General features: G+C 42.6%; 1 pseudogene; it reads left to right on the top strand.

Moving 5' to 3' along the window:
- Positions 1 to 5,916: 5,916 nt before the first annotated feature.
- LOC123936889 lies at positions 5,917 to 6,905 on the top strand (annotated as a pseudogene).
- Positions 6,906 to 7,200: the final 295 nt, after the last annotated feature.

Here is a 7,200-nt window from a genome sequence, read left to right as displayed (position 1 = left end):
TGACTCTCTGATGACCGTGGCGACTCCACACAGGCACTGCTTACCTCTAGACTTCTTTGAGCACAAGAGAAATGAACTCTCTTGGTTAAATCACTATCATTTCAGTGATATCATATCATCACATGCAGGTGAGCTTAATGCAAATCAATACAATGTACTTTGAAGAGAACATCTTGGTGTCAAGAAAATATCTAGCTATTCCAGTCACTGCAACAAATCCACAGAATGGTTACATCCAATCTGCACCTGCACCTCATTAAAAATCTCCACAGGGCACCTGGGTAGCTCAGTCGGTTAAGCATTGGCTCAGGTCATGACCCAGGGTCCTGGGATCAAGCCTCACATTGGGCTGTCTGCTCAGTGGGGAGACTGCTTCTATCTCTGTCTCTCAAATAAATAAATAAATAAAATCTTTTTAAAGAAATAAAATAATAAAATAAAAGTCCTCCACAGACTGCATGTATCAGGGACAGACCAAGCTGTGAGACTTCGCTCTGTCTTTCAGTGGCTTATAGAGGACAGAGACTCTTGTCCACACAAGATGGTGATATTAAAAGGGAAGCAGGCAAGTGCACGTTAGAATTTATAGAAGAAAAAAAATGTGGCAAAGCCTCAGACTGACAGCAATGCTGAGGGTTATAGCTTCAGAGTTGCAGACCTAAGAGTACCTCATCTCCAACCAGAGATCATCAGCTTTCTGCTTCTTCTTTTCCTCTAACTATATGTTGCTCCAGGCTGTACTCAAAGCAGCCCGAACAGCCAGAACTTCTGTGGGGGAATTCCTGATACCACGGCCCAGCAATAGAGACCTTGAGAGACAACAAGTCCCAAGTCAAATTCTCTTCTGACTGAGCTAGCCAGCATCGCCGCCCTTTGCTTTCTTTTTCCATTTTGGGGTTCAAACTGGTGGATTACCATGATGTAATATTTCCTATTCAATTTTCTCTTTCCTTAAAGAAAACCAGAGCTGGGGGCATCATAATCCTGGACTTCAAGCTCTATTACAAAAGTATAATCATCAAGACAGTATGGTACCGGCATAAAAACAGACACATAGATCAATGGAACAGAATAGAGAACCCAGAAATGGACCCTCAACTCTATGGTCAACTAATATTTGGCAAAGCAGGAAAGAATATCCAACGGAAAAAAGACAGTCTCTTCCACAAATGGTACTGGGAAAATTGGACAGCCACATGCTGAAGAATGAAACTGGACCATTTCCTTACACTGTACACAAAGATAGATTCAAAATGGATGAAAGACCTCAATGTGAGAGAGGGATCCATCAAAATCCTAGAGGAGACTACAGGCAGCAACCTCTCGGACTTTAGCTGCAGCAACTTCTTGCTAGACACATCTGCAAAGGCAAGGCAAACAAAGGCAAAAGTGAGCTATTGGGACTTCATCAAGATAAAAAACTTTTGCACAGCAAAGGAAACAGCTGACAAAACCAAAAGGCAATCAGTAGAATGTGAGAAGATATTTGCAAATGACATATCAGATAAAGAGCTAGTATCCAAAATCTATAAAGAACTTATCGAACTCAACACCCAAAGAACAAATAATCCAATCAAGAAATGGGCAGAAGACATGAACAGACATTTCTGCAAAGAAGACATCCAGATGGCCAATAGACACATGAAGTCAACATCACTTGGCATCAGGGAAATACAAATCACATCCTCAAGGAGATACCACCTCACACCAGTCAGATGGCCAAAATTAACAAGTTAGGACCCAACAGATATTGGAGAGGATGCAGAGACAGGGAAACCCTCTAAGACTGTTGGTGGGTATGAAAGATGGTTCAGCCACTCTCGAAAACATTCTGGAGGTTCCTCAAAAGGTTGAAAACAGAGCTACCCTGCAACTCAGCAACTGCACTACTGGGTGTGTATCCCAAAGATACAAATGTAGTGATCTGAAGGGTCATGTGAACCCCAGTGTTTATAGCAACAGTGTCCACAATAGCCAAGCTATGGAAAGAGCCCAGATGTCCATCGACAGATGAATAAAGAAAATATGGTGTATATATATATGATGGAATACTACTCAGCCATCAAAAAGTGAAATCTTGCCACTTGCAATGACATGGATGGAACTAGAGGGTGTTATGCTAGGCAAAACATGTTAATCAGAGAGTGACAATTTTCATATGATCTCACTGATACATAGAATTTAAGAAACAAAACAGAGAATCATAGGGGAAGAGAGGAAAAAATAAAACAAGACAAAATCTGAGAGGGAGACAAACCATAAGAGACTCTTAAGCATAGGAAACAAATTGAGGGTTGCTGGAGGGGAGGGTGTGGGGGTGGGTAACTGAATGATGGACATTAAGGAGGGTATGTGATGTAATGAGCACTGGGTATTATCTAAGACTGATGTACCACTGACCTCTACTTATGAAACCAAGAATACATTATATGTTAACTGAATTTAAATAAAAATAAATAAATTTAAAACTTTTTTCTCTTTCCTTAGGCTTTTTTGGATAGTAAATAGTGGAAACCAGAATATGTCACCCCCAAATATTCCTCTTTATCCATAAAAATTATTTCAAACTTAAGGCAATTAAGAAGCAGCAAACTCTTCTCTCTGATTGCTTTACAAGATTGCTCTCTTTCTGCTTACAAGCAGGATATAAATTCTCCTTTTTCTGGAGGCAGACTTCAGCTCAAGGACAATAAACGAGGAATTTACAAACAAACTTTACTCCATTAGCTTCCTCCCATCTATTTACCTTCCCTCAGTTTGCCACCCTTGGAAGCCTAAAACTACTTTCCTTCGTCCTGTTATTTCTCTGTAAATGTATTGGTTTTTGTTGAAGATGCTACATAAGCCAGAGTTCTAAGCCACTACTTTGAATTACTCTTCAAGTTTCTCCCATGTGATGTACTGCACGGTACATATCAAATTGCTTTTCTCTCATTAATCTGTCTCTTTGTTAAAGAGCCCAGCTGAAAACCTAAGATGAGTAAAGTTTTGCCTCCTCTATGTAAAGAAGCAGGTCACCTGATGAATGTTTTTTTCTTCACTCTGGCAATTCATATGCTGCAACTCTAATCACAATGTGATGGTATCTGGAATTGGGGCCTTTGGGAGGTAATTAAGTCATGAGGGTGGAACCTTTGGCTAGAGAGCTGGCTCTCATCCTCTGCCATGTAAGGATACAAAAAGTCAGCAATCTAGCTTAGATGACCCTTGCCAGAACCCAACTCTGCCAGCCTTCAGAAATGTGAGAAATAAATTTCTTTTTTTTTTTTTTTAAGATTTTATTTATTTATTTGACAGAGAAAGAGACAGCAGGAGAGGGAACACAAGCAGGGGGAGTAGGAAAGGGAGAAGCAGGCTCCCCACTGAGCAGGAAGCCTGATGTGGGGATTGATTCCAGGACTCTGAGATCATGACCTGAGCCAAAGGCAGACACATAACGACTGAGCCACCCAGGCAACCCAACAAATAAATTTCTATTATTGACACATCACCCAGTCTATGGTAATTTGTTATAGCAGCCTGAACTAAGACATACCCCTTACAAATCTCATTTTGACTCTATTTCTGTAATGCAGTAACAGTTACTAAAGCCAGCATCATCTAGTCTGGTTGCAAATAGGTTTGCAAATTTTTATTTATTTATTTATTTGACAGAGATCACAAGTAGGCAGAGAGACAGGCAGAAATAGAGGAAGGGAAGCAGGCTCCCCACTGAGCAGAGAGCCTGATGTGGGCCTCGATCCCTGGACCCTGGGATCACGACCTGAGCTGAATGCAGAGGCTTTAACCCACTGAGCCACCCAGGTGCCCCAGGTTTGCAAATATTTAAGGTTTGATTTTTATAGATCAAACCAAGGACCAGAAAATGTGGCTTCAGGGGTATCTGGGTGACTTAGTTGGTTAAGCATCTGACTCTTGATTTTGGCTCAGGTCATGCTCTCAAGGTCATGAGATCAAACCCCATGTCAGGCTCTGCACTCAGCATGGAGTCTGCTTGAGATTCTCTTGCTCCCTCTCCCTCTGCTCCACCCCCCACTTGCACTCACTCTATCTAAATAAATAAAATCAGGGGCACCTGGGTGGCTCAGTGGGTTAAGCCGCTGCCTTCAGCTCAGGTCATGATCTCAGGGGTCCTGGGATCAAGTCCCACATTGGGCTCTCTGCTCAGCAGGGAGCCTGCTTCCCTCCCTCTCTCTCTCTCTCTCTTTGCCTGACTCTCTGCCTACTTGTGATCTCTCTCTCTCGCTGTCAAATAAATAGATAAATAAAATCTTTAAAAAAAATTTTTTTAAATAAATAAATAAAAATTTTTTTTTTTAAGTTGTTTCAGTACGTCATGAGTCCATGGGCTACCGAAAAAAAAAAACAGGCTTCCCTGGCTCTTAATGTCATTCCTTGTATATATATAGCATCCTTTTCCCTTTCTATGTCTTTAGAGAGAGCACTGTGAATGAGGTGGGCAAAGTTCCTGTGAGGGTAAAATGAAAGATTCAGAAACTCCAGGGCCATCTTCTCGTCTAGGCCAGTGGTGAGGACCTGAGGTGATTTGGCAATATCTTTGTTCTTGGCACAAAGAACACTTATTTGTTCTAAATGCACTCCTATTTACCCTGTGTGGGGGTTTGTTTTGTTTTGTTTCTCTCTTTCTCTTTTGTTTTCTTTTTTTATTACTTTGATATTTATTCAAACAATTATTATTGAGTGCCTATTGTATATGAAGCACTGTGGCTGTCAGGAATTAAATGGTAAAAGTCAGAACATAACCCCTACCTCTCATGGAGTTCTCAGTGATTCCCCATGATCAATAACAACAATAATCACTACTACATATAGAATCATTACTATGTGCCAGGTCTTGCTGTCAGCACTGTACATTTGTTATTTAATTCAAACAACTAGAAATGTATTATTGTCACCATTTTATAGATGAGGAAACCAAGGCACAAAAAGTCAGAAATTTGCCCAGTCACATGGCCACAGTGGTGGCCTGTACCCTACTGGTCACCACTTTACTGTCTTTATTGTCCTACCCAAGGAGATGTCACCTGAGGTGTTTTACTAATCTATTAATTTATTCACTCATCCTCTCACCACACTGTTATTAATCATCTTTGATGTGCCTGGAATATGGCTGTGGTTTTGGACAAACAAAGAATTAAGAACAGTCCCTCTCACTGAGTAGATCACAGTTTACTGAGAACGATCCATAAACACGTAATTCCAGCACAACCTGTTAGGTACAAAAGCAGGGCTACATACCAAATGAAATGGAAACAAAGAAGTGGAAGTGACTCACTTTCGCATGTGATTGCTGAGAAAGACTTCACAGAAGGGAAAATCTTTTAATAGTCGTCTTGAAGGCTTAATAGCAACTCATTAGTTAAAAGTAATAGAGAGTATAATCCAAAGGAAGGAGAGAACATAAGGAGAGGCCCAGAGTCATGCCCGTGCCAGGTGTGTGGGCGATGATGATATAGGTGGGTGGTGGGAAGTAGCAGGACTTAAGGATCAGATGTTGAGTTGGGGCTCCATTGCTCATGCTATAGCCACCGCCCAGCAGACAACACTGCCACTGAGCCTGGGATGGCTGTGCCTCCCTTAAATGCTCATCCTGACAAATCTGCCAGGGATGTCTTCCCCAAGAGCTATGGATATGGCTTCATAAAATGTGATTTAGAAACAAAATCCTAGGAGTATCAGCTCAGGTCATGATCTCAGGATTCTGGGATGGCCGGCATCAGGCTCCTTGCTCACAGGGAGTCTGCTTCTCCCTCTCCCTCTGACCCTCCCATCTGTTCATGCTCTCTCTCTCTTTCTCTAATAAAATCTTAAAAGAAGAAAAAGAAGAAAGGAGGGTAGGAAAAAAAGAAGGAAGGAAGAAAGGAAGGGGAAGGAAGGGAGGAAGGAAGGAAGACAAAATCTGAGAATAGATTGGAATGTACAAACTTAAGTTCATCCAAGACTGAAGCCAACCACCAAAGTGAGGGTTAGCCTGGAAACCAAGTAGATGCACCAAACATGGTCTGATGTCTATGGAGAAATGAAACACTGTGAACATACGAGGTATGGAGATCTTTGTGGAAGATCAGCTTGCATGTGGACTGAAGCTGACCTTTGATTCTTCCTCTCATGGGGGACAGGGGCAGGGTGCCAGGGAGAAAGTGGCAGTGAAGGGGTGGGATGATAAAATCAGGACAGGGCATAAAGAGTGCATCAACCTGGATGTGGATTTCTACATGGCTGGGCCTTTAGTCTAAGGTGTTCAGGTTCCAGGTCAAGAAGACTGGCTGGCTGGCTAGCTCCCAGATGAATCCTGAGACCACAAAGTCTGGGGCGTACCCAGAGCAACTTTGCGGTTGACTGCAAGACTGATGAATTGCAGCTTCGCACTAACGTAAATGACAGGATAGAGTGTAGTGGCTCCATTTATCAGAAGGTGAACAAGAAGTTGGAGACCAGGGACGCCTGGGTGGCTCAGTTGGTTAAGCGGCTGCCTTCGGCTCAGGTCATGATCCCAGCGTCCTGGGATCGAGTCCCACATCGGGCTCCTTGCTCTGCAGGGAGCCTGCTTCTCCCTCTGCCACTCTGTCTGCCTGTGCTCGCTCTCTCTCTCTCTCTCTCTCTCTCTCTCTGACAAATAAATAAATAAAATCTTAAAAAAAAAAAAAAAAGAAGAAGAAGTTGGAGACCAATGTCATTCTGGTCTAGACAACAAGTAACACTTGCTGGAACCTGATGCCCTGTTTCCCGACTGATGTGAACAACTCCATTCCTATGGGTTTAGGATACATTCAGATCCTAAAGCCAGGGGTGTCAGACTGACACTGTCAGCTCTGCTGGATGGCAAGAATGTCAACACTGGTGGCCACAATCTTGGTCTAGGCCTGGAATGCAAGCATAATTGAATACTGTACAATCGTTTAATTTTTTTTTTAAGATTTTATTTATTTATTTGACAGAGAGAGACATAAGTAGGCAGAGAGGCAGGCAGAGAGAGTGGGAGGGAAGCAGGCTCCCTGCCGAGCAGAGAGCCCAATGTGGGACTCGATCCCAGGACCCTGAGATCATGACCTGAGCCGAAGGCAGCAGCTTAAACCACTGAGCCACCCAGGTGCCCCGAATCGTTTAATTTTAAACCATTTTGCAGCATAGCTACCTTCAGAATTTGGGTACCTTTGTCTGGGATGCAGCATTGCTAAA

The sequence above is a fragment of the Meles meles genome, chromosome 2 (genome assembly GCF_922984935.1).
Source record: "Meles meles chromosome 2, mMelMel3.1 paternal haplotype, whole genome shotgun sequence".
Taxonomy (NCBI): Eukaryota; Metazoa; Chordata; class Mammalia; order Carnivora; family Mustelidae; genus Meles; species Meles meles.
This window is presented reverse-complemented; position numbering and strand designations above follow the sequence as displayed.